Source organism: Saccoglossus kowalevskii, chromosome 1 (genome assembly GCF_978046115.1).
Source record: "Saccoglossus kowalevskii chromosome 1, keSacKowa6.1, whole genome shotgun sequence".
Classification (NCBI taxonomy): Eukaryota; Metazoa; Hemichordata; class Enteropneusta; family Harrimaniidae; genus Saccoglossus; species Saccoglossus kowalevskii.
The window spans coordinates 25,832,010-25,858,981 of NC_140641.1; the positions used below are offsets into that span (position 1 = coordinate 25,832,010).

Below are 26,972 nucleotides of genomic sequence, written 5' to 3' on the forward strand. Positions count from 1 at the left end.
GTCGAGTACTGACGCCCTCACACGCCGCGTTTCGCATAAAAGAAAACCCATTGGTTGACAGCAACCATATGATTTGGGGGGCTACGGACGCTGATAGGATGATCGCTGGCATGGGATTAGTGCCGCTTGGTGTGCGTGCATAATCTCTCTCTCTCTCTACCCAGAATCCTTTGTGGCCAAGTTTGTCGCGAATTTTCAGTATATACAACGCATTTCGTGGAGTCAAATGTCCATGAGCGACCATTAAAATCATGTGGTTAATATTTAAGTCATGACATTACCAGTCTATTGTGTGCAACTACTAGTTAGAATACGATTTTTTTTCCAGATGCTCTTGGCACTCACCGTCGTGTCTGTTTTGTTTCATTCCATGGGGTACTCCGTTGTTGACAGTCAATGGCATACTTACCTGGCGTAGGGGTTAACCGTGATCATGGAGGCGGTTCCCTCAGGGAGAGGCCCTCCCATTGCACTTCGGCTGGGCTGACACCTGCGATCGCCCCAAATGTGGGCGACTCGGGCGCATAATTTATGTTAGTGGGGGACTGCGTTCGCGCTATCCCCTGATAATGAAACTAAAAAATCAGATCTAATTTCTTACATTGGTCATCTCTAGTGAGAAATCGCGCAGATCCGCCTCATGTGAGAACAATGTGGGTTTCCTAACTAGATTTTCAGGGAAATGTCGACCATTGATCAAGTTATTATTATTTATTAAAAATGGACAGGTTTTCGATGTACTAAGCAATGAAATAATCGAGAGTTGGCCAGATCCACAGGTCACCTGTACTTGTCGAGTACTGACGCCCTCACACGCCGCGTTTCGCATAAAAGAAAACCCATTGGTTGACAGCAACCATATGATTTGGGGGGCTACGGACGCTGATAGGATGATCGCTGGCATGGGATTAGTGCCGCTTGGTGTGCGTGCATAATCTCTCTCTCTCTCTACCCAGAATCCTTTGTGGCCAAGTTTGTCGCGAATTTTCAGTATATACAACGCATTTCGTGGAGTCAAATGTCCATGAGCGACCATTAAAATCATGTGGTTAATATTTAAGTCATGACATTACCAGTCTATTGTGTGCAACTACTAGTTAGAATACGATTTTTTTTCCAGATGCTCTTGGCACTCACCGTCGTGTCTGTTTTGTTTCATTCCATGGGGTACTCCGTTGTTGACAGTCAATGGCATACTTACCTGGCGTAGGGGTTAACCGTGATCATGGAGGCGGTTCCCTCAGGGAGAGGCCCTCCCATTGCACTTCGGCTGGGCTGACACCTGCGATCGCCCCAAATGTGGGCGACTCGGGCGCATAATTTATGTTAGTGGGGGACTGCGTTCGCGCTATCCCCTGATAATGAAACTAAAAAATCAGATCTAATTTCTTACATTGGTCATCTCTAGTGAGAAATCGCGCAGATCCGCCTCATGTGAGAACAATGTGGGTTTCCTAACTAGATTTTCAGGGAAATGTCGACCATTGATCAAGTTATTATTATTTATTAAAAATGGACAGGTTTTCGATGTACTAAGCAATGAAATAATCGAGAGTTGGCCAGATCCACAGGTCACCTGTACTTGTCGAGTACTGACGCCCTCACACGCCGCGTTTCGCATAAAAGAAAACCCATTGGTTGACAGCAACCATATGATTTGGGGGGCTACGGACGCTGATAGGATGATCGCTGGCATGGGATTAGTGCCGCTTGGTGTGCGTGCATAATCTCTCTCTCTCTCTACCCAGAATCCTTTGTGGCCAAGTTTGTCGCGAATTTTCAGTATATACAACGCATTTCGTGGAGTCAAATGTCCATGAGCGACCATTAAAATCATGTGGTTAATATTTAAGTCATGACATTACCAGTCTATTGTGTGCAACTACTAGTTAGAATACGATTTTTTTTCCAGATGCTCTTGGCACTCACCGTCGTGTCTGTTTTGTTTCATTCCATGGGGTACTCCGTTGTTGACAGTCGATGGCATACTTACCTGGCGTAGGGGTTAACCGTGATCATGGAGGCGGTTCCCTCAGGGAGAGGCCCTCCCATTGCACTTCGGCTGGGCTGACACCTGCGATCGCCCCAAATGTGGGCGACTCGGGCGCATAATTTATGTTAGTGGGGGACTGCGTTCGCGCTATCCCCTGATAATGAAACTAAAAAATCAGATCTAATTTCTTACATTGGTCATCTCTAGTGAGAAATCGCGCAGATCCGCCTCATGTGAGAACAATGTGGGTTTCCTAACTAGATTTTCAGGGAAATGTCGACCATTGATCAAGTTATTATCATTTATTAAAAATGGACAGGTTTTCGATGTACTAAGCAATGAAATAATCGAGAGTTGGCCAGATCCACAGGTCACCTGTACTTGTCGAGTACTGACGCCCTCACACGCCGCGTTTCGCATAAAAGAAAACCCATTGGTTGACAGCAACCATATGATTTGGGGGGCTACGGACGCTGATAGGATGATCGCTGGCATGGGATTAGTGCCGCTTGGTGTGCGTGCATAATCTCTCTCTCTCTCTACCCAGAATCCTTTGTGGCCAAGTTTGTCGCGAATTTTCAGTATATACAACGCATTTCGTGGAGTCAAATGTCCATGAGCGACCATTAAAATCATGTGGTTAATATTTAAGTCATGACATTACCAGTCTATTGTGTGCAACTACTAGTTAGAATACGATTTTTTTTCCAGATGCTCTTGGCACTCACCGTCGTGTCTGTTTTGTTTCATTCCATGGGGTACTCCGTTGTTGACAGTCGATGGCATACTTACCTGGCGTAGGGGTTAACCGTGATCATGGAGGCGGTTCCCTCAGGGAGAGGCCCTCCCATTGCACTTCGGCTGGGCTGACACCTGCGATCGCCCCAAATGTGGGCGACTCGGGCGCATAATTTATGTTAGTGGGGGACTGCGTTCGCGCTATCCCCTGATAATGAAACTAAAAAATCAGATCTAATTTCTTACATTGGTCATCTCTAGTGAGAAATCGCGCAGATCCGCCTCATGTGAGAACAATGTGGGTTTCCTAACTAGATTTTCAGGGAAATGTCGACCATTGATCAAGTTATTATTATTTATTAAATATGGACAGGTTTTCGATGTACTAAGCAATGAAATAATCGAGAGTTGGCCAGATCCACAGGTCACCTGTACTTGTCGAGTACTGACGCCCTCACACGCCGCGTTTCGCATAAAAGAAAACCCATTGGTTGACAGCAACCATATGATTTGGGGGGCTACGGACGCTGATAGGATGATCGCTGGCATGGGATTAGTGCCGCTTGGTGTGCGTGCATAATCTCTCTCTCTCTCTACCCAGAATCCTTTGTGGCCAAGTTTGTCGCGAATTTTCAGTATATACAACGCATTTCGTGGAGTCAAATGTCCATGAGCGACCATTAAAATCATGTGGTTAATATTTAAGTCATGACATTACCAGTCTATTGTGTGCAACTACTAGTTAGAATACGATTTTTTTCCAGATGCTCTTGGCACTCACCGTCGTGTCTGTTTTGTTTCATTCCATGGGGTACTCCGTTGTTGACAGTCAATGGCATACTTACCTGGCGTAGGGGTTAACCGTGATCTCTAGGCCTGCTTTCTGCTGTTGGTATAACCATTGTCCAGCTTCCTGCTACTGGTGACTTGACTGCTGATCAACCCTTATCCTTGCTGCTTCTCTTTGGTGAGTAATTGCTTGATTGTTTCTGGTTACTGTATTTGTTGTTGTCTCCCCGGGTGTGTGCCATCTTTGGCCCCCGGGGAAAGTCCGGAAGCTGCCGTGAAGAGAAGACACTGCGAAGCGCTCCTGAAGAAACCAGCTCCTGTCTCGTTCTGCTCTGCTTGGTGAGTCTTACCCATTTTTTGTCTGCTTGTCGCTAGTTTTCTACTTGGCGTCCTGTGTATCCTGTGTGGTTGGTGTCACCTATCTGGAGGACTGGCCTTTGCGCCGTTTCCCAAATCCTCCCCCGATTGTTGATCACTGCTCTGACGAGAATGAGGCGAGATTCCTCTATCTCGGTCACGTTGACTGAACCTGTCAAACCAGTTGACCTGTTCAAAAGAATTAAAGAGTTAGGTATTAATATTGACGACTTGACGTGTGTCCAGCCTCTGCCTGGTAACAAGTATGATATAACATTCACTTCATTCAGCAAAAGAAGAGAAAATGAACGGAAATTTGAAAAGATGCATGGCGTAGAAGATTGCAAAAATTTTACTGAGTACACGATCGTCACCCTTTTCCATATCCCATCTGAGACCAACGACAACGAAATTCGGTACACTCTTAGCCAATATGGCGAGGTCTTGGCCTCCCGCTTCTGTACCTACCACTTCGCTCCAAAAGTGTTCAATGGTAACCGCCAATATAAAATGAAATTGAGATCTAACATTCCATCTGCGTTACGTATCTCCGGACGTAATGTTTGGGTTTCATACATGGGACAAGTGAGAACATGCAACAGATGCCAGCAATCAGGTCACTTATCCAAAGACTGCAAAACCACCATTTGCAACAGATGCCTTGAGCATGGCCATTCGACAAATGACTGTGACAAAACCATTGTGTGCACTATCTGCCACAAACCCGGTCACATCGCTCGGAATTGCAAAATCTCCTTTGCTAACCAAGTCTCTAAAAGTCCCTCATGGGCAAATGCGCCACCAATGTCCTCTAGCTGCAAATGTGGAAACTTCGTTGCAGCCTTGGACATCAAGTGCATGTACTGCTCAGATCTGGTCCCTCCAAAAGAAGCAACTATAGAATCATGTACCAAGTGCTCCAAAAAATCCGAATCCCCATATGTAGAAGTCGCATGCCAGGACTGTTTACCCACCATTGAAGATATGGTCATAGAAAATACCACCGGAGAAAACACAACCGCCAACACAACCACCAACCCTCCGTCTGAGTCTCCTGTTCATGCTCCCACGGCCTCTTCTAGGTTACCAGTTACCAAATCAAACGAACCATCTGTTACCCAAAAACAGACACCCAAGATCCCAGCCAACACGGAGAATATGACCAATGAAATGGATCAACCAACACCAGCCCACAGTAGTGGTGAAAGCTCTCAATCATCATATGAGACTGCCATAGTCACACTGCCGCAGCCAGCTACAGCCCACCCTGGTCCAGAAAACACGAAACCTCCAACAGAAGATAGAAAAAGACACTTCTCAGATGATGGTCAAACAGATGAAAGTGCAAAAAAAATGAAACCACCGGAAGTGACCAAACTTCATGAAATTGTTACTAAAAATGCTAAGTTTACTTGCAACCAGTTCGCCAGCATTGGTTGCGAATTCATTGCTGAATCCTTTGCCAGCCTGCGTTCCCACTGTAAGAAGGAACATGGAGAGAGGGGAGTGAAATTATTTTGTCCGGTGTCAGCCTGCAAATTTTCCTCCGGCACAACATTGGCTTGGACAAAACATGTACACACAACACATACACACTTCTTATCGCAGCAGACGATAGAAAGTTTACAGCAGTGTCTCACCCTTAACCAGTAATATCATGACTACCATCGCCTCTATAAACATCCAGGGACTACGCAACCAAGCCTCCAGACTCGCCTTCTTTAACCACTGCCATAGCGCCAAATTCGACCTTATCTGCATCCAGGAAACGTATATGAGCTCTTGTGATGATGCGGAGCAATGGGAGATGGAATGGGGTGGACGCATCCTGTATAGCCTTGGGTCTAAACACTCAAGAGGCGTGGCCATCCTTTTCTCTCCAGCCTTCCAAGCGAAGTACAATGAAGTTCATACGGATTCTGAAGGCAGAGTTGTTTCTGTCTCCATCACGCATGGCACCACTTCCTTTCGTTTGTGTTCTGTCTATGCCCCCAATAATCCTCAGGCTCGCATTAGCTTCTTCGGTTCTCTTGCTCAATATTTGCCCCCAAACAAAGAGACAATCCTATGTGGTGATTTCAATTGTGTCAGTGATCCACTGCTTGACAAACTTGGTGGACTTGATAGCCCAGAAGTCCGGGCCGGCTCTGATGTCCTTAATTCCATCTGCTCTGACTATAATATCACTGATCACTGGCGCATTTCCCATCCCTCAACGAAGGAATTCACCTGGAGGAGTGCCAACAACGCTTCTGCATCTAGAATTGACAAGTTTCTGACCCCCAAAAACATGACCACTGAATCTAAAATCATTCCTTGTCCATTCTCTGACCATGAATTCATCACCTGTGTACTCAAGATGCCAACATCCATCGCAAGAGGTCGAGGTGTATGGAAGTGTAATATCTCAACCCTCCAAGACCCTGTAGTCAGGAGTAGCATAAGAAAACACATCCAACAATGGAAGACCCTTAAACCTGCCTTTGACTCTATTTTGGACTGGTGGGACACAGTCAAGGCTCGGGCCAAATCACTAATCACCACGCACTCAAAACGCATATCGCAAGACAATAGAGCAAAGCTGAACAAACTTCTTCATCATTTTAAAGAACTGACACATAAGCTTAACTCGGGAGACCGTACTCGGGCTACCCTGGGATCCTACTACATTACCAAAAAGAAAATTCATGACTTACAGCTTAGGAAACTGGAAGGGGCGAAAATCCGCTCGCGAGCACAACTTATTCAAGAGCAGGAAAGATGGTCAAGCGTCTTTTTAACTACAGAACGCAGACGTGGCAAGAGCAAGCTGGTCTCCAGTGTTATCAATGCTGAAGGCAAAGTGGTGTCAGATCCGGATGAAGTCCCATCTGTCTTTGCCCAATTTTATAGTAAATTATATACATCACAACCAAACTTAGACTGCAAGGAGCAAGATTTCTTCCTGGGCAAGCTCACCAGGTCTTTCTCTGACATGCAAAAACAACAACTTGACAAACCAATTATACAGAAAGAGTTACATGATGCTCTGAAGAACATGAAAGATAATAAGACCCCGGGCTTGGATGGTCTTCCCAAAGAATTTTATATGCTCTTCTGGGAAGATCTAGGAGAAGATTTCACCCAAGTTATTAATATCGCCATGACACAAGGTCAACTATCCACCTCCCAGCGTCAGGGTCTAATCACCCTGGTGAATAAGCCTTCACCCCAAGAAGGTAATCATCACGAAGCAGTGCGCCCTGGGGATAAAAGACCTATATCCCTTCTTAACGTTGACTACAAAATCGTCACGAAAGCTCTCGCCACCCGTTTATATTCTGTTCTTCCATCTGTTATCGGGCCTTTCCAAACCTGTGGTGTTGCTGGGCGGTCAATTCACCAAAACGTGCGCATCCTGAGAGATTTCACCACTTTTGCTAATAGCAGAGGCTTTGGCAGTGCTATCGTTTCTTTGGATCAGAAAAAAGCCTTTGATAGGGTTGAGTGGAAATTCCTATATAAAACCCTCATGCAGCTGAATTGCGGCTCACTCTTCTGTTCTTACATCAAGACGATCTACAATGATATCATGAGTTCGGTCACCGTCAATGGGCATGTGTCCCCTGCCTTTTCTTTATCTAGGGGTGTCCGTCAGGGCTGCCCACTCTCACCTTTGCTGTACATCATTTTCATGGAGCCGCTTGCAGCAGCTGTGCAGAGTTCAACCGAAATCAAAGGTGTGAAACTACCTGGATCAAAAACTGAATGCAAACTTCTCCAATATGCAGATGACTCCACAGCTCTGGTTACTGATAATAAGTCGTTCAAGGCTCTGTTCCAACTTTTTGAGAGATTTGGTACTGCTTCGGGCTCTGAACTCAATATGACGAAATGCAAAGGTCTCTTCCTAGGAAGCTGGAGAAACCGTTCAGACAAGCCTTATAACATTGACTGGACGGGGGTCAGAATCAAAATCAATGGCTTCTGGTTTGGGAGCATCGATATGAGTGCCGTCAATTGGGACAGTTGCGTCAAGAAGTTTAAAACCACTCTTACTCAATGGGAGAAGAGACGTCTCTCAATGGTCGGAAAAGTCATCGTCATAAACAACCTCGTTACCGCACCACTTTGGTACATTGCACACATCTACAATATTCCCAACTCTGTCATTCAGACGCTCACTCCTCTGGTTTTCAACTTCATGTGGTCTGGGAAGAAAGAATTTATAAAGCGGGAAACTTTCTATCTGCCTCTACAAGAAGGGGGATTGGGCCTGGTTAACATCCAAATGAAGGCTGATGCCATTTTTATTCAAAGTTCCTGTAGTTCTATGGTGTCGGATCTCCCAGATCGCTTCTTCCCTCTGTCCTGGGCGAATAAAAACCTTCTAGCAATTCTGGCTCTGCCTTGGTCTAACCTGTATCCGCACTTTTCTGACCCACCACAATGGCATGCTCACCTCAGAAAGTCTTGTCAACAAAACCATGCGACACTCTGCACATCCAACTGGACGATCATATCTACAAAATCTGTGTATTCCACTCTCCTTGAGAAACTATCGCATACCCCACACGTCATCTTGAAAGCTCCCCACATGAACTGGAGTAAAATTTTCGCATCGTGCCACAGTCCTCTTCTGGATAACCTGTTGAAGGAGCTGGCCTGGAAAATCGTTCACAAGGCTCTGAAGACAAAGAGCACCCTATATCATTGGGGATGCATAACTTCTCGCTCCTGCCCAAGAGTTGACTGCTCACAAGTAGAGACTCTCGACCACCTGTTCTTAGAATGTGACACACCATCCTTGCTCTGGTCCTGGCTCGAACACTATATCCGTCATAACACCGGAATCACCATTATCTGCAGCAAAAATCTTGTGTACTATGGGATTCTCGCCTCACCACTCCAAGCTCACATTCAGGCCGTCATATTGTACATGGTTAATGTTATTAAACATGAAATCTGGAAATCCAGATGCTACGCCAACTTTGAAAAACAGCATGTCACATATGCAGAAGTCCTCATAAACACCAAGAGGTATATTAGTTCCAGAATCGAAGCCGACATCAATAATGAGGACACCGATACCGTCTCGGAAAAATGGCAATTCCTCATCGAAAAGACCAACTCCAAAGTGAAATCTAAACTTTAGGGTTCTGTTTTTCTGTCTTTTGTTTCATCTTTCCTGTTGTCTGTTAGCCTTTTATTTATTTATTTGTCGTGCTTTTGGTTTAACAACTGTTTCAAAAGATCAGGCAGGGAGGATCGTAACCTCGTGTGCCTAGACCCAGCGTGGCTGGCCTGCCTAGGGTGCACAGTTGTAGGTTAGAGTAGATTTTCCTTTGTTTTTGTTGTTGTTGGTATTCTTTGTCTTAGAGTAGGGTTTTTTTTTTGCCACCCTAAAACAAAAATAGGCGGTTCCCTCAGGGAGAGGCCCTCCCATTGCACTTCGGCTGGGCTGACACCTGCGATCGCCCCAAATGTGGGCGACTCGGGCGCATAATTTATGTTAGTGGGGGACTGCGTTCGCGCTATCCCCTGATAATGAAACTAAAAAATCAGATCTAATTTCTTACATTGGTCATCTCTAGTGAGAAATCGCGCAGATCCGCCTCATGTGAGAACAATGTGGGTTTCCTAACTAGATTTTCAGGGAAATGTCGACCATTGATCAAGTTATTATCATTTATTAAAAATGGACAGGTTTTCGATGTACTAAGCAATGAAATAATCGAGAGTTGGCCAGATCCACAGGTCACCTGTACTTGTCGAGTACTGACGCCCTCACACGCCGCGTTTCGCATAAAAGAAAACCCATTGGTTGACAGCAACCATATGATTTGGGGGGCTACGGACGCTGATAGGATGATCGCTGGCATGGGATTAGTGCCGCTTGGTGTGCGTGCATAATCTCTCTCTCTCTCTACCCAGAATCCTTTGTGGCCAAGTTTGTCGCGAATTTTCAGTATATACAACGCATTTCGTGGAGTCAAATGTCCATGAGCGACCATTAAAATCATGTGGTTAATATTTAAGTCATGACATTACCAGTCTATTGTGTGCAACTACTAGTTAGAATACGATTTTTTTTCCAGATGCTCTTGGCACTCACCGTCGTGTCTGTTTTGTTTCATTCCATGGGGTACTCCGTTGTTGACAGTCGATGGCATACTTACCTGGCGTAGGGGTTAACCGTGATCATGGAGGCGGTTCCCTCAGGGAGAGGCCCTCCCATTGCACTTCGGCTGGGCTGACACCTGCGATCGCCCCAAATGTGGGCGACTCGGGCGCATAATTTATGTTAGTGGGGGACTGCGTTCGCGCTATCCCCTGATAATGAAACTAAAAAATCAGATCTAATTTCTTACATTGGTCATCTCTAGTGAGAAATCGCGCAGATCCGCCTCATGTGAGAACAATGTGGGTTTCCTAACTAGATTTTCAGGGAAATGTCGACCATTGATCAAGTTATTATTATTTATTAAATATGGACAGGTTTTCGATGTACTAAGCAATGAAATAATCGAGAGTTGGCCAGATCCACAGGTCACCTGTACTTGTCGAGTACTGACGCCCTCACACGCCGCGTTTCGCATAAAAGAAAACCCATTGGTTGACAGCAACCATATGATTTGGGGGGCTACGGACGCTGATAGGATGATCGCTGGCATGGGATTAGTGCCGCTTGGTGTGCGTGCATAATCTCTCTCTCTCTCTACCCAGAATCCTTTGTGGCCAAGTTTGTCGCGAATTTTCAGTATATACAACGCATTTCGTGGAGTCAAATGTCCATGAGCGACCATTAAAATCATGTGGTTAATATTTAAGTCATGACATTACCAGTCTATTGTGTGCAACTACTAGTTAGAATACGATTTTTTTCCAGATGCTCTTGGCACTCACCGTCGTGTCTGTTTTGTTTCATTCCATGGGGTACTCCGTTGTTGACAGTCAATGGCATACTTACCTGGCGTAGGGGTTAACCGTGATCATGGAGGCGGTTCCCTCAGGGAGAGGCCCTCCCATTGCACTTCGGCTGGGCTGACACCTGCGATCGCCCCAAATGTGGGCGACTCGGGCGCATAATTTATGTTAGTGGGGGACTGCGTTCGCGCTATCCCCTGATAATGAAACTAAAAAATCAGATCTAATTTCTTACATTGGTCATCTCTAGTGAGAAATCGCGCAGATCCGCCTCATGTGAGAACAATGTGGGTTTCCTAACTAGATTTTCAGGGAAATGTCGACCATTGATCAAGTTATTATTATTTATTAAAAATGGACAGGTTTTCGATGTACTAAGCAATGAAATAATCGAGAGTTGGCCAGATCCACAGGTCACCTGTACTTGTCGAGTACTGACGCCCTCACACGCCGCGTTTCGCATAAAAGAAAACCCATTGGTTGACAGCAACCATATGATTTGGGGGGCTACGGACACTGATAGGATGATCGCTGGCATGGGATTAGTGCCGCTTGGTGTGCGTGCATAATCTCTCTCTCTCTCTACCCAGAATCCTTTGTGGCCAAGTTTGTCGCGAATTTTCAGTATATACAACGCATTTCGTGGAGTCAAATGTCCATGAGCGACCATTAAAATCATGTGGTTAATATTTAAGTCATGACATTACCAGTCTATTGTGTGCAACTACTAGTTAGAATACGATTTTTTTCCAGATGCTCTTGGCACTCACCGTCGTGTCTGTTTTGTTTCATTCCATGGGGTACTCCGTTGTTGACAGTCAATGGCATACTTACCTGGCGTAGGAGTTAACCGTGATCATGGAGGCGGTTCCCTCAGGGAGAGGCCCTCCCATTGCACTTCGGCTGGGCTGACACCTGCGATCGCCCCAAATGTGGGCGACTCGGGCGCATAATTTATGTTAGTGGGGGACTGCGTTCGCGCTATCCCCTGATAATGAAACTAAAAAATCAGATCTAATTTCTTACATTGGTCATCTCTAGTGAGAAATCGCGCAGATCCGCCTCATGTGAGAACAATGTGGGTTTCCTAACTAGATTTTCAGGGAAATGTCGACCATTGATCAAGTTATTATTATTTATTAAAAATGGACAGGTTTTCGATGTACTAAGCAATGAAATAATCGAGAGTTGGCCAGATCCACAGGTCACCTGTACTTGTCGAGTACTGACGCCCTCACACGCCGCGTTTCGCATAAAAGAAAACCCATTGGTTGACAGCAACCATATGATTTGGGAGGCTACGGACGCTGATAGGATGATCGCTGGCATGGGATTAGTGCCGCTTGGTGTGCGTGCATAATCTCTCTCTCTCTCTCTACCCAGAATCCTTTGTGGCCAAGTTTGTCGCGAATTTTCAGTATATACAACGCATTTCGTGGAGTCAAATGTCCATGAGCGACCATTAAAATCATGTGGTTAATATTTAAGTCATGACATTACCAGTCTATTGTGTGCAACTACTAGTTAGAATACGATTTTTTTTCCAGATGCTCTTGGCACTCACCGTCGTGTCTGTTTTGTTTCATTCCATGGGGTACTCCGTTGTTGACAGTCAATGGCATACTTACCTGGCGTAGGGGTTAACCGTGATCATGGAGGCGGTTCCCTCAGGGAGAGGCCCTCCCATTGCACTTCGGCTGGGCTGACACCTGCGATCGCCCCAAATGTGGGCGACTCGGGCGCATAATTTATGTTAGTGGGGGACTGCGTTCGCGCTATCCCCTGATAATGAAACTAAAAAATCAGATCTAATTTCTTACATTGGTCATCTCTAGTGAGAAATCGCGCAGATCCGCCTCATGTGAGAACAATGTGGGTTTCCTAACTAGATTTTCAGGGAAATGTCGACCATTGATCAAGTTATTATCATTTATTAAAAATGGACAGGTTTTCGATGTACTAAGCAATGAAATAATCGAGAGTTGGCCAGATCCACAGGTCACCTGTACTTGTCGAGTACTGACGCCCTCACACGCCGCGTTTCGCATAAAAGAAAACCCATTGGTTGACAGCAACCATATGATTTGGGGGGCTACGGACGCTGATAGGATGATCGCTGGCATGGGATTAGTGCCGCTTGGTGTGCGTGCATAATCTCTCTCTCTCTCTACCCAGAATCCTTTGTGGCCAAGTTTGTCGCGAATTTTCAGTATATACAACGCATTTCGTGGAGTCAAATGTCCATGAGCGACCATTAAAATCATGTGGTTAATATTTAAGTCATGACATTACCAGTCTATTGTGTGCAACTACTAGTTAGAATACGATTTTTTTTCCAGATGCTCTTGGCACTCACCGTCGTGTCTGTTTTGTTTCATTCCATGGGGTACTCCGTTGTTGACAGTCAATGGCATACTTACCTGGCGTAGGGGTTAACCGTGATCATGGAGGCGGTTCCCTCAGGGAGAGGCCCTCCCATTGCACTTCGGCTGGGCTGACACCTGCGATCGCCCCAAATGTGGGCGACTCGGGCGCATAATTTATGTTAGTGGGGGACTGCGTTCGCGCTATCCCCTGATAATGAAACTAAAAAATCAGATCTAATTTCTTACATTGGTCATCTCTAGTGAGAAATCGCGCAGATCCGCCTCATGTGAGAACAATGTGGGTTTCCTAACTAGATTTTCAGGGAAATGTCGACCATTGATCAAGTTATTATTATTTATTAAAAATGGACAGGTTTTCGATGTACTAAGCAATGAAATAATCGAGAGTTGGCCAGATCCACAGGTCACCTGTACTTGTCGAGTACTGACGCCCTCACACGCCGCGTTTCGCATAAAAGAAAACCCATTGGTTGACAGCAACCATATGATTTGGGGGGCTACGGACGCTGATGGGATGATCGCTGGCATGGGATTAGTGCCGCTTGGTGTGCGTGCATAATCTCTCTCTCTCTCTACCCAGAATCCTTTGTGGCCAAGTTTGTCGCGAATTTTCAGTATATACAACGCATTTCGTGGAGTCAAATGTCCATGAGCGACCATTAAAATCATGTGGTTAATATTTAAGTCATGACATTACCAGTCTATTGTGTGCAACTACTAGTTAGAATACGATTTTTTTCCAGATGCTCTTGGCACTCACCGTCGTGTCTGTTTTGTTTCATTCCATGGGGTACTCCGTTGTTGACAGTCAATGGCATACTTACCTGGCGTAGGGGTTAACCGTGATCATGGAGGCGGTTCCCTCAGGGAGAGGCCCTCCCATTGCACTTCGGCTGGGCTGACACCTGCGATCGCCCCAAATGTGGGCGACTCGGGCGCATAATTTATGTTAGTGGGGGACTGCGTTCGCGCTATCCCCTGATAATGAAACTAAAAAATCAGATCTAATTTCTTACATTGGTCATCTCTAGTGAGAAATCGCGCAGATCCGCCTCATGTGAGAACAATGTGGGTTTCCTAACTAGATTTTCAGGGAAATGTCGACCATTGATCAAGTTATTATTATTTATTAAAAATGGACAGGTTTTCGATGTACTAAGCAATGAAATAATCGAGAGTTGGCCAGATCCACAGGTCACCTGTACTTGTCGAGTACTGACGCCCTCACACGCCGCGTTTCGCATAAAAGAAAACCCATTGGTTGACAGCAACCATATGATTTGGGGGGCTACGGACGCTGATAGGATGATCGCTGGCATGGGATTAGTGCCGCTTGGTGTGCGTGCATAATCTCTCTCTCTCTCTACCCAGAATCCTTTGTGGCCAAGTTTGTCGCGAATTTTCAGTATATACAACGCATTTCGTGGAGTCAAATGTCCATGAGCGACCATTAAAATCATGTGGTTAATATTTAAGTCATGACATTACCAGTCTATTGTGTGCAACTACTAGTTAGAATACGATTTTTTTCCAGATGCTCTTGGCACTCACCGTCGTGTCTGTTTTGTTTCATTCCATGGGGTACTCCGTTGTTGACAGTCAATGGCATACTTACCTGGCGTAGGGGTTAACCGTGATCTCTAGGCCTGCTTTCTGCTGTTGGTATAACCATTGTCCAGCTTCCTGCTACTGGTGACTTGACTGCTGATCAACCCTTATCCTTGCTGCTTCTCTTTGGTGAGTAATTGCTTGATTGTTTCTGGTTACTGTATTTGTTGTTGTCTCCCCGGGTGTGTGCCATCTTTGGCCCCCGGGGAAAGTCCGGAAGCTGCCGTGAAGAGAAGACACTGCGAAGCGCTCCTGAAGAAACCAGCTCCTGTCTCGTTCTGCTCTGCTTGGTGAGTCTTACCCATTTTTTGTCTGCTTGTCGCTAGTTTTCTACTTGGCGTCCTGTGTATCCTGTGTGGTTGGTGTCACCTATCTGGAGGACTGGCCTTTGCGCCGTTTCCCAAATCCTCCCCCGATTGTTGATCACTGCTCTGACGAGAATGAGGCGAGATTCCTCTATCTCGGTCACGTTGACTGAACCTGTCAAACCAGTTGACCTGTTCAAAAGAATTAAAGAGTTAGGTATTAATATTGACGACTTGACGTGTGTCCAGCCTCTGCCTGGTAACAAGTATGATATAACATTCACTTCATTCAGCAAAAGAAGAGAAAATGAACGGAAATTTGAAAAGATGCATGGCGTAGAAGATTGCAAAAATTTTACTGAGTACACGATCGTCACCCTTTTCCATATCCCATCTGAGACCAACGACAACGAAATTCGGTACACTCTTAGCCAATATGGCGAGGTCTTGGCCTCCCGCTTCTGTACCTACCACTTCGCTCCAAAAGTGTTCAATGGTAACCGCCAATATAAAATGAAATTGAGATCTAACATTCCATCTGCGTTACGTATCTCCGGACGTAATGTTTGGGTTTCATACATGGGACAAGTGAGAACATGCAACAGATGCCAGCAATCAGGTCACTTATCCAAAGACTGCAAAACCACCATTTGCAACAGATGCCTTGAGCATGGCCATTCGACAAATGACTGTGACAAAACCATTGTGTGCACTATCTGCCACAAACCCGGTCACATCGCTCGGAATTGCAAAATCTCCTTTGCTAACCAAGTCTCTAAAAGTCCCTCATGGGCAAATGCGCCACCAATGTCCTCTAGCTGCAAATGTGGAAACTTCGTTGCAGCCTTGGACATCAAGTGCATGTACTGCTCAGATCTGGTCCCTCCAAAAGAAGCAACTATAGAATCATGTACCAAGTGCTCCAAAAAATCCGAATCCCCATATGTAGAAGTCGCATGCCAGGACTGTTTACCCACCATTGAAGATATGGTCATAGAAAATACCACCGGAGAAAACACAACCGCCAACACAACCACCAACCCTCCGTCTGAGTCTCCTGTTCATGCTCCCACGGCCTCTTCTAGGTTACCAGTTACCAAATCAAACGAACCATCTGTTACCCAAAAACAGACACCCAAGATCCCAGCCAACACGGAGAATATGACCAATGAAATGGATCAACCAACACCAGCCCACAGTAGTGGTGAAAGCTCTCAATCATCATATGAGACTGCCATAGCCACACTGCCGCAGCCAGCTACAGCCCACCCTGGTCCAGAAAACACGAAACCTCCAACAGAAGATAGAAAAAGACACTTCTCAGATGATGGTCAAACAGATGAAAGTGCAAAAAAAATGAAACCACCGGAAGTGACCAAACTTCATGAAATTGTTACTAAAAATGCTAAGTTTACTTGCAACCAGTTCGCCAGCATTGGTTGCGAATTCATTGCTGAATCCTTTGCCAGCCTGCGTTCCCACTGTAAGAAGGAACATGGAGAGAGGGGAGTGAAATTATTTTGTCCGGTGTCAGCCTGCAAATTTTCCTCCGGCACAACATTGGCTTGGACAAAACATGTACACACAACACATACACACTTCTTATCGCAGCAGACGATAGAAAGTTTACAGCAGTGTCTCACCCTTAACCAGTAATATCATGACTACCATCGCCTCTATAAACATCCAGGGACTACGCAACCAAGCCTCCAGACTCGCCTTCTTTAACCACTGCCATAGCGCCAAATTCGACCTTATCTGCATCCAGGAAACGTATATGAGCTCTTGTGATGATGCGGAGCAATGGGAGATGGAATGGGGTGGACGCATCCTGTATAGCCTTGGGTCTAAACACTCAAGAGGCGTGGCCATCCTTTTCTCTCCAGCCTTCCAAGCGAAGTACAATGAAGTTCATACGGATTCTGAAGGCAGAGTTGTTTCTGTCTCCATCACGCATGGCACCACTTCCTTTCGTTTGTGTTCTGTCTATGCCCCCAATAATCCTCAGGCTCGCATTAGCTTCTTCGGTTCTCTTGCTCAATATTTGCCCCCAAACAAAGAGACAATCCTATGTGGTGATTTCAATTGTGTCAGTGATCCACTGCTTGACAAACTTGGTGGACTTGATAGCCCAGAAGTCCGGGCCGGCTCTGATGTCCTTAATTCCATCTGCTCTGACTATAATATCACTGATCACTGGCGCATTTCCCATCCCTCAACGAAGGAATTCACCTGGAGGAGTGCCAACAACGCTTCTGCATCTAGAATTGACAAGTTTCTGACCCCCAAAAACATGACCACTGAATCTAAAATCATTCCTTGTCCATTCTCTGACCATGAATTCATCACCTGTGTACTCAAGATGCCAACATCCATCGCAAGAGGTCGAGGTGTATGGAAGTGTAATATCTCAACCCTCCAAGACCCTGTAGTCAGGAGTAGCATAAGAAAACACATCCAACAATGGAAGACCCTTAAACCTGCCTTTGACTCTATTTTGGACTGGTGGGACACAGTCAAGGCTCGGGCCAAATCACTAATCACCACGCACTCAAAACGCATATCGCAAGACAATAGAGCAAAGCTGAACAAACTTCTTCATCATTTTAAAGAACTGACACATAAGCTTAACTCGGGAGACCGTACTCGGGCTACCCTGGGATCCTACCACATTACCAAAAAGAAAATTCATGACTTACAGCTTAGGAAACTGGAAGGGGCGAAAATCCGCTCGCGAGCACAACTTATTCAAGAGCAGGAAAGATGGTCAAGCGTCTTTTTAACTACAGAACGCAGACGTGGCAAGAGCAAGCTGGTCTCCAGTGTTATCAATGCTGAAGGCAAAGTGGTGTCAGATCCGGATGAAGTCCCATCTGTCTTTGCCCAATTTTATAGTAAATTATATACATCACAACCAAACTTAGACTGCAAGGAGCAAGATTTCTTCCTGGGCAAGCTCACCAGGTCTTTCTCTGACATGCAAAAACAACAACTTGACAAACCAATTATACAGAAAGAGTTACATGATGCTCTGAAGAACATGAAAGATAATAAGACCCCGGGCTTGGATGGTCTTCCCAAAGAATTTTATATGCTCTTCTGGGAAGATCTAGGAGAAGATTTCACCCAAGTTATTAATATCGCCATGACACAAGGTCAACTATCCACCTCCCAGCGTCAGGGTCTAATCACCCTGGTGAATAAGCCTTCACCCCAAGAAGGTAATCATCACGAAGCAGTGCGCCCTGGGGATAAAAGACCTATATCCCTTCTTAACGTTGACTACAAAATCGTCACGAAAGCTCTCGCCACCCGTTTATATTCTGTTCTTCCATCTGTTATCGGGCCTTTCCAAACCTGTGGTGTTGCTGGGCGGTCAATTCACCAAAACGTGCGCATCCTGAGAGATTTCACCACTTTTGCTAATAGCAGAGGCTTTGGCAGTGCTATCGTTTCTTTGGATCAGAAAAAAGCCTTTGATAGGGTTGAGTGGAAATTCCTATATAAAACCCTCATGCAGCTGAATTGCGGCTCACTCTTCTGTTCTTACATCAAGACGATCTACAATGATATCATGAGTTCGGTCACCGTCAATGGGCATGTGTCCCCTGCCTTTTCTTTATCTAGGGGTGTCCGTCAGGGCTGCCCACTCTCACCTTTGCTGTACATCATTTTCATGGAGCCGCTTGCAGCAGCTGTGCAGAGTTCAACCGAAATCAAAGGTGTGAAACTACCTGGATCAAAAACTGAATGCAAACTTCTCCAATATGCAGATGACTCCACAGCTCTGGTTACTGATAATAAGTCGTTCAAGGCTCTGTTCCAACTTTTTGAGAGATTTGGTACTGCTTCGGGCTCTGAACTCAATATGACGAAATGCAAAGGTCTCTTCCTAGGAAGCTGGAGAAACCGTTCAGACAAGCCTTATAACATTGACTGGACGGGGGTCAGAATCAAAATCAATGGCTTCTGGTTTGGGAGCATCGATATGAGTGCCGTCAATTGGGACAGTTGCGTCAAGAAGTTTAAAACCACTCTTACTCAATGGGAGAAGAGACGTCTCTCAATGGTCGGAAAAGTCATCGTCATAAACAACCTCGTTACCGCACCACTTTGGTACATTGCACACATCTACAATATTCCCAACTCTGTCATTCAGACGCTCACTCCTCTGGTTTTCAACTTCATGTGGTCTGGGAAGAAAGAATTTATAAAGCGGGAAACTTTCTATCTGCCTCTACAAGAAGGGGGATTGGGCCTGGTTAACATCCAAATGAAGGCTGATGCCATTTTTATTCAAAGTTCCTGTAGTTCTATGGTGTCGGATCTCCCAGATCGCTTCTTCCCTCTGTCCTGGGCGAATAAAAACCTTCTAGCAATTCTGGCTCTGCCTTGGTCTAACCTGTATCCGCACTTTTCTGACCCACCACAATGGCATGCTCACCTCAGAAAGTCTTGTCAACAAAACCATGCGACACTCTGCACATCCAACTGGACGATCATATCTACAAAATCTGTGTATTCCACTCTCCTTGAGAAACTATCGCATACCCCACACGTCATCTTGAAAGCTCCCCACATGAACTGGAGTAAAATTTTCGCATCGTGCCACAGTCCTCTTCTGGATAACCTGTTGAAGGAGCTGGCCTGGAAAATCGTTCACAAGGCTCTGAAGACAAAGAGCACCCTATATCATTGGGGATGCATAACTTCTCGCTCCTGCCCAAGAGTTGACTGCTCACAAGTAGAGACTCTCGACCACCTGTTCTTAGAATGTGACACACCATCCTTGCTCTGGTCCTGGCTCGAACACTATATCCGTCATAACACCGGAATCACCATTATCTGCAGCAAAAATCTTGTGTACTATGGGATTCTCGCCTCACCACTCCAAGCTCACATTCAGGCCGTCATATTGTACATGGTTAATGTTATTAAACATGAAATCTGGAAATCCAGATGCTACGCCAACTTTGAAAAACAGCATGTCACATATGCAGAAGTCCTCATAAACACCAAGAGGTATATTAGTTCCAGAATCGAAGCCGACATCAATAATGAGGACACCGATACCGTCTCGGAAAAATGGCAATTCCTCATCGAAAAGACCAACTCCAAAGTGAAATCTAAACTTTAGGGTTCTGTTTTTCTGTCTTTTGTTTCATCTTTCCTGTTGTCTGTTAGCCTTTTATTTATTTATTTGTCGTGCTTTTGGTTTAACAACTGTTTCAAAAGATCAGGCAGGGAGGATCGTAACCTCGTGTGCCTAGACCCAGCGTGGCTGGCCTGCCTAGGGTGCACAGTTGTAGGTTAGAGTAGATTTTCCTTTGTTTTTGTTGTTGTTGGTATTCTTTGTCTTAGAGTAGGGTTTTTTTTTGCCACCCTAAAACAAAAATAGGCGGTTCCCTCAGGGAGAGGCCCTCCCATTGCACTTCGGCTGGGCTGACACCTGCGATCGCCCCAAATGTGGGCGACTCGGGCGCATAATTTATGTTAGTGGGGGACTGCGTTCGCGCTATCCCCTGATAATGAAACTAAAAAATCAGATCTAATTTCTTACATTGGTCATCTCTAGTGAGAAATCGCGCAGATCCGCCTCATGTGAGAACAATGTGGGTTTCCTAACTAGATTTTCAGGGAAATGTCGACCATTGATCAAGTTATTATTATTTATTAAAAATGGACAGGTTTTCGATGTACTAAGCAATGAAATAATCGAGAGTTGGCCAGATCCACAGGTCACCTGTACTTGTCGAGTACTGACGCCCTCACACGCCGCGTTTCGCATAAAAGAAAACCCATTGGTTGACAGCAACCATATGATTTGGGGGGCTACGGACGCTGATAGGATGATCGCTGGCATGGGATTAGTGCCGCTTGGTGTGCGTGCATAATCTCTCTCTCTCTCTCTACCCAGAATCCTTTGTGGCCAAGTTTGTCGCGAATTTTCAGTATATACAACGCATTTCGTGGAGTCAAATGTCCATGAGCGACCATTAAAATCATGTGGTTAATATTTAAGTCATGACATTACCAGTCTATTGTGTGCAACTACTAGTTAGAATACGATTTTTTTTCCAGATGCTCTTGGCACTCACCATCGTGTCTGTTTTGTTTCATTCCATGGGGTACTCCGTTGTTGACAGTCAATGGCATACTTACCTGGCGTAGGGGTTAACCGTGATCATGGAGGCGGTTCCCTCAGGGAGAGGCCCTCCCATTGCACTTCGGCTGGGCTGACACCTGCGATCGCCCCAAATGTGGGCGACTCGGGCGCATAATTTATGTTAGTGGGGGACTGCGTTCGCGCTATCCCCTGATAATGAAACTAAAAAATCAGATCTAATTTCTTACATTGGTCATCTCTAGTGAGAAATCGCGCAGATCCGCCTCATGTGAGAACAATGTGGGTTTCCTAACTAGATTTTCAGGGAAATGTCGACCATTGATCAAGTTATTATTATTTATTAAAAATGGACAGGTTTTCGATGTACTAAGCAATGAAATAATCGAGAGTTGGCCAGATCCACAGGTCACCTGTACTTGTCGAGTACTGACGCCCTCACACGCCGCGTTTCGCATAAAAGAAAACCCATTGGTTGACAGCAACCATATGATTTGGGGGGCTACGGACGCTGATAGGATGATCGCTGGCATGGGATTAGTGCCGCTTGGTGTGCGTGCATAATCTCTCTCTCTCTACCCAGAATCCTTTGTGGCCAAGTTTGTCGCGAATTTTCAGTATATACAACGCATTTCGTGGAGTCAAATGTCCATGAGCGACCATTAAAATCATGTGGTTAATATTTAAGTCATGACATTACCAGTCTATTGTGTGCAACTACTAGTTAGAATACGATTTTTTCCAGATGCTCTTGGCACTCACCGTCGTGTCTGTTTTGTTTCATTCCATGGGGTACTCCGTTGTTGACAGTCAATGGCATACTTACCTGGCGTAGGGGTTAACCGTGATCATGGAGGCGGTTCCCTCAGGGAGAGGCCCTCCCATTGCACTTCGGCTGGGCTGACACCTGCGATCGCCCCAAATGTGGGCGACTCGGGCGCATAATTTATGTTAGTGGGGGACTGCGTTCGCGCTATCCCCTGATAATGAAACTAAAAAATCAGATCTAATTTCTTACATTGGTCATCTCTAGTGAGAAATCGCGCAGATCCGCCTCATGTGAGAACAATGTGGGTTTCCTAACTAGATTTTCAGGGAAATGTCGACCATTGATCAAGTTATTATTATTTATTAAAAATGGACAGGTTTTCGATGTACTAAGCAATGAAATAATCGAGAGTTGGCCAGATCCACAGGTCACCTGTACTTGTCGAGTACTGACGCCCTCACACGCCGCGTTTCGCATAAAAGAAAACCCATTGGTTGACAGCAACCATATGATTTGGGGGGCTACGGACGCTGATAGGATGATCGCTGGCATGGGATTAGTGCCGCTTGGTGTGCGTGCATAATCTCTCTCTCTCTCTACCCAGAATCCTTTGTGGCCAAGTTTGTCGCGAATTTTCAGTATATACAACGCATTTCGTGGAGTCAAATGTCCATGAGCGACCATTAAAATCATGTGGTTAATATTTAAGTCATGACATTACCAGTCTATTGTGTGCAACTACTAGTTAGAATACGATTTTTTCCAGATGCTCTTGGCACTCACCGTCGTGTCTGTTTTGTTTCATTCCATGGGGTACTCCGTTGTTGACAGTCAATGGCATACTTACCTGGCGTAGGGGTTAACCGTGATCATGGAGGCGGTTCCCTCAGGGAGAGGCCCTCCCATTGCACTTCGGCTGGGCTGACACCTGCGATCGCCCCAAATGTGGGCGACTCGGGCGCATAATTTATGTTAGTGGGGGACTGCGTTCGCGCTATCCTCTGATAATGAAACTAAAAAATCAGATCTAATTTCTTACATTGGTCATCTCTAGTGAGAAATCGCGCAGATCCGCCTCATGTGAGAACAATGTGGGTTTCCTAACTAGATTTTCAGGGAAATGTCGACCATTGATCAAGTTATTATTATTTATTAAAAATGGACAGGTTTTCGATGTACTAAGCAATGAAATAATCGAGAGTTGGCCAGATCCACAGGTCACCTGTACTTGTCGAGTACTGACGCCCTCACACGCCGCGTTTCGCATAAAAGAAAACCCATTGGTTGACAGCAACCATATGATTTGGGGGGCTACGGACGCTGATAGGATGATCGTTGGCATGGGATTAGTGCCGCTTGGTGTGCGTGCATAATCTCTCTCTCTCTCTCTACCCAGAATCCTTTGTGGCCAAGTTTGTCGCGAATTTTCAGTATATACAACGCATTTCGTGGAGTCAAATGTCCATGAGCGACCATTAAAATCATGTGGTTAATATTTAAGTCATGACATTACCAGTCTATTGTGTGCAACTACTAGTTAGAATACGATTTTTTCCAGATGCTCTTGGCACTCACCGTCGTGTCTGTTTTGTTTCATTCCATGGGGTACTCCGTTGTTGACAGTCAATGGCATACTTACCTGGCGTAGGGGTTAACCGTGATCATGGAGGCGGTTCCCTCAGGGAGAGGCCCTCCCATTGCACTTCGGCTGGGCTGACACCTGCGATCGCCCCAAATGTGGGCGACTCGGGCGCATAATTTATGTTAGTGGGGGACTGCGTTCGCGCTATCCCCTGATAATGAAACTAAAAAATCAGATCTAATTTCTTACATTGGTCATCTCTAGTGAGAAATCGCGCAGATCCGCCTCATGTGAGAACAATGTGGGTTTCCTAACTAGATTTTCAGGGAAATGTCGACCATTGATCAAGTTAATATTATTTATTAAAAATGGACAGGTTTTCGATGTACTAAGCAATGAAATAATCGAGAGTTGGCCAGATCCACAGGTCACCTGTACTTGTCGAGTACTGACGCCCTCACACGCCGCGTTTCGCATAAAAGAAAACCCATTGGTTGACAGCAACCATATGATTTGGGGGGCTACGGACGCTGATAGGATGATCGCTGGCATGGGATTAGTGCCGCTTGGTGTGCGTGCATAATCTCTCTCTCTCTCTACCCAGAATCCTTTGTGGCCAAGTTTGTCGCGAATTTTCAGTATATACAACGCATTTCGTGGAGTCAAATGTCCATGAGCGACCATTAAAATCATGTGGTTAATATTTAAGTCATGACATTACCAGTCTATTGTGTGCAACTACTAGTTAGAATACGATTTTTTCCAGATGCTCTTGGCACTCACCGTCGTGTCTGTTTTGTTTCATTCCATGGGGTACTCCGTTGTTGACAGTCAATGGCATACTTACCTGGCGTAGGGGTTAACCGTGATCTCTAGGCCTGCTTTCTGCTGTTGGTATAACCATTGTCCAGCTTCCTGCTACTGGTGACTTGACTGCTGATCAACCCTTATCCTTGCTGCTTCTCTTTGGTGAGTAATTGCTTGATTGTTTCTGGTTACTGTATTTGTTGTTGTCTCCCCGGGTGTGTGCCATCTTTGGCCCCCGGGGAAAGTCCGGAAGCTGCCGTGAAGAGAAGACACTGCGAAGCGCTCCTGAAGAAACCAGCTCCTGTCTCGTTCTGCTCTGCTTGGTGAGTCTTACCCATTTTTTGTCTGCTTGTCGCTAGTTTTCTACTTGGCGTCCTGTGTATCCTGTGTGGTTGGTGTCACCTATCTGGAGGACTGGCCTTTGCGCCGTTTCCCAAATCCTCCCCCGATTGTTGATCACTGCTCTGACGAGAATGAGGCGAGATTCCTCTATCTCGGTCACGTTGACTGAACCTGTCAAACCAGTTGACCTGTTCAAAAGAATTAAAGAGTTAGGTATTAATATTGACGACTTGACGTGTGTCCAGCCTCTGCCTGGTAACAAGTATGATATAACATTCACTTCATTCAGCAAAAGAAGAGAAAATGAACGGAAATTTGAAAAGATGCATGGCGTAGAAGATTGCAAAAATTTTACTGAGTACACGATCGTCACCCTTTTCCATATCCCATCTGAGACCAACGACAACGAAATTCGGTACACTCTTAGCCAATATGGCGAGGTCTTGGCCTCCCGCTTCTGTACCTACCACTTCGCTCCAAAAGTGTTCAATGGTAACCGCCAATATAAAATGAAATTGAGATCTAACATTCCATCTGCGTTACGTATCTCCGGACGTAATGTTTGGGTTTCATACATGGGACAAGTGAGAACATGCAACAGATGCCAGCAATCAGGTCACTTATCCAAAGACTGCAAAACCACCATTTGCAACAGATGCCTTGAGCATGGCCATTCGACAAATGACTGTGACAAAACCATTGTGTGCACTATCTGCCACAAACCCGGTCACATCGCTCGGAATTGCAAAATCTCCTTTGCTAACCAAGTCTCTAAAAGTCCCTCATGGGCAAATGCGCCACCAATGTCCTCTAGCTGCAAATGTGGAAACTTCGTTGCAGCCTTGGACATCAAGTGCATGTACTGCTCAGATCTGGTCCCTCCAAAAGAAGCAACTATAGAATCATGTACCAAGTGCTCCAAAAAATCCGAATCCCCATATGTAGAAGTCGCATGCCAGGACTGTTTACCCACCATTGAAGATATGGTCATAGAAAATACCACCGGAGAAAACACAACCGCCAACACAACCACCAACCCTCCGTCTGAGTCTCCTGTTCATGCTCCCACGGCCTCTTCTAGGTTACCAGTTACCAAATCAAACGAACCATCTGTTACCCAAAAACAGACACCCAAGATCCCAGCCAACACGGAGAATATGACCAATGAAATGGATCAACCAACACCAGCCCACAGTAGTGGTGAAAGCTCTCAATCATCATATGAGACTGCCATAGTCACACTGCCGCAGCCAGCTACAGCCCACCCTGGTCCAGAAAACACGAAACCTCCAACAGAAGATAGAAAAAGACACTTCTCAGATGATGGTCAAACAGATGAAAGTGCAAAAAAAATGAAACCACCGGAAGTGACCAAACTTCATGAAATTGTTACTAAAAATGCTAAGTTTACTTGCAACCAGTTCGCCAGCATTGGTTGCGAATTCATTGCTGAATCCTTTGCCAGCCTGCGTTCCCACTGTAAGAAGGAACATGGAGAGAGGGGAGTGAAATTATTTTGTCCGGTGTCAGCCTGCAAATTTTCCTCCGGCACAACATTGGCTTGGACAAAACATGTACACACAACACATACACACTTCTTATCGCAGCAGACGATAGAAAGTTTACAGCAGTGTCTCACCCTTAACCAGTAATATCATGACTACCATCGCCTCTATAAACATCCAGGGACTACGCAACCAAGCCTCCAGACTCGCCTTCTTTAACCACTGCCATAGCGCCAAATTCGACCTTATCTGCATCCAGGAAACGTATATGAGCTCTTGTGATGATGCGGAGCAATGGGAGATGGAATGGGGTGGACGCATCCTGTATAGCCTTGGGTCTAAACACTCAAGAGGCGTGGCCATCCTTTTCTCTCCAGCCTTCCAAGCGAAGTACAATGAAGTTCATACGGATTCTGAAGGCAGAGTTGTTTCTGTCTCCATCACGCATGGCACCACTTCCTTTCGTTTGTGTTCTGTCTATGCCCCCAATAATCCTCAGGCTCGCATTAGCTTCTTCGGTTCTCTTGCTCAATATTTGCCCCCAAACAAAGAGACAATCCTATGTGGTGATTTCAATTGTGTCAGTGATCCACTGCTTGACAAACTTGGTGGACTTGATAGCCCAGAAGTCCGGGCCGGCTCTGATGTCCTTAATTCCATCTGCTCTGACTATAATATCACTGATCACTGGCGCATTTCCCATCCCTCAACGAAGGAATTCACCTGGAGGAGTGCCAACAACGCTTCTGCATCTAGAATT

General features: G+C 45.6%; 14 non-coding genes and 2 pseudogenes across 14 annotated transcripts; all 16 read left to right on the top strand.

Annotated features, from left to right (window-relative positions):
- The first annotated feature begins 401 nt into the window (after positions 1 to 401).
- On the top strand, positions 402 to 566 carry LOC146750505 (U1 spliceosomal RNA). The gene has a single exon (XR_014930590.1). It is a non-coding gene; the product is annotated as a U1 spliceosomal RNA (small nuclear RNA).
- A 627-nt stretch (positions 567 to 1,193) lies between these two features.
- LOC146750506 (U1 spliceosomal RNA) lies at positions 1,194 to 1,358 on the top strand. Its single transcript, XR_014930619.1, has one exon. It is a non-coding gene; the product is annotated as a U1 spliceosomal RNA (small nuclear RNA).
- A 627-nt stretch (positions 1,359 to 1,985) lies between these two features.
- On the top strand, positions 1,986 to 2,150 carry LOC146750507 (U1 spliceosomal RNA). Its single transcript, XR_014930646.1, has one exon. It is a non-coding gene; the product is annotated as a U1 spliceosomal RNA (small nuclear RNA).
- A 627-nt stretch (positions 2,151 to 2,777) lies between these two features.
- LOC146750508 (U1 spliceosomal RNA) lies at positions 2,778 to 2,942 on the top strand. The gene has a single exon (XR_014930660.1). It is a non-coding gene; the product is annotated as a U1 spliceosomal RNA (small nuclear RNA).
- Positions 2,943 to 9,265: 6,323 nt separating this feature from the next.
- Positions 9,266 to 9,400, top strand: LOC146750509 (U1 spliceosomal RNA; annotated as a pseudogene).
- A 627-nt stretch (positions 9,401 to 10,027) lies between these two features.
- On the top strand, positions 10,028 to 10,192 carry LOC146750510 (U1 spliceosomal RNA). Its single transcript, XR_014930668.1, has one exon. It is a non-coding gene; the product is annotated as a U1 spliceosomal RNA (small nuclear RNA).
- A 626-nt stretch (positions 10,193 to 10,818) lies between these two features.
- On the top strand, positions 10,819 to 10,983 carry LOC146750511 (U1 spliceosomal RNA). The gene has a single exon (XR_014930671.1). It is a non-coding gene; the product is annotated as a U1 spliceosomal RNA (small nuclear RNA).
- Positions 10,984 to 11,609: 626 nt separating this feature from the next.
- Positions 11,610 to 11,774, top strand: LOC146750512 (U1 spliceosomal RNA). The gene has a single exon (XR_014930540.1). It is a non-coding gene; the product is annotated as a U1 spliceosomal RNA (small nuclear RNA).
- A 629-nt stretch (positions 11,775 to 12,403) lies between these two features.
- Positions 12,404 to 12,568, top strand: LOC146750513 (U1 spliceosomal RNA). Its single transcript, XR_014930674.1, has one exon. It is a non-coding gene; the product is annotated as a U1 spliceosomal RNA (small nuclear RNA).
- A 627-nt stretch (positions 12,569 to 13,195) lies between these two features.
- Positions 13,196 to 13,360, top strand: LOC146750514 (U1 spliceosomal RNA). Its single transcript, XR_014930677.1, has one exon. It is a non-coding gene; the product is annotated as a U1 spliceosomal RNA (small nuclear RNA).
- Positions 13,361 to 13,986: 626 nt separating this feature from the next.
- LOC146750515 (U1 spliceosomal RNA) lies at positions 13,987 to 14,151 on the top strand. The gene has a single exon (XR_014930680.1). It is a non-coding gene; the product is annotated as a U1 spliceosomal RNA (small nuclear RNA).
- A 6,322-nt stretch (positions 14,152 to 20,473) lies between these two features.
- Positions 20,474 to 20,608, top strand: LOC146750516 (U1 spliceosomal RNA; annotated as a pseudogene).
- Positions 20,609 to 21,237: 629 nt separating this feature from the next.
- Positions 21,238 to 21,402, top strand: LOC146750517 (U1 spliceosomal RNA). Its single transcript, XR_014930681.1, has one exon. It is a non-coding gene; the product is annotated as a U1 spliceosomal RNA (small nuclear RNA).
- Positions 21,403 to 22,025: 623 nt separating this feature from the next.
- Positions 22,026 to 22,190, top strand: LOC146750518 (U1 spliceosomal RNA). The gene has a single exon (XR_014930682.1). It is a non-coding gene; the product is annotated as a U1 spliceosomal RNA (small nuclear RNA).
- Positions 22,191 to 22,815: 625 nt separating this feature from the next.
- LOC146750519 (U1 spliceosomal RNA) lies at positions 22,816 to 22,980 on the top strand. Its single transcript, XR_014930513.1, has one exon. It is a non-coding gene; the product is annotated as a U1 spliceosomal RNA (small nuclear RNA).
- A 627-nt stretch (positions 22,981 to 23,607) lies between these two features.
- Positions 23,608 to 23,772, top strand: LOC146750520 (U1 spliceosomal RNA). The gene has a single exon (XR_014930683.1). It is a non-coding gene; the product is annotated as a U1 spliceosomal RNA (small nuclear RNA).
- The last annotated feature ends 3,200 nt before the right edge of the window (positions 23,773 to 26,972 follow it).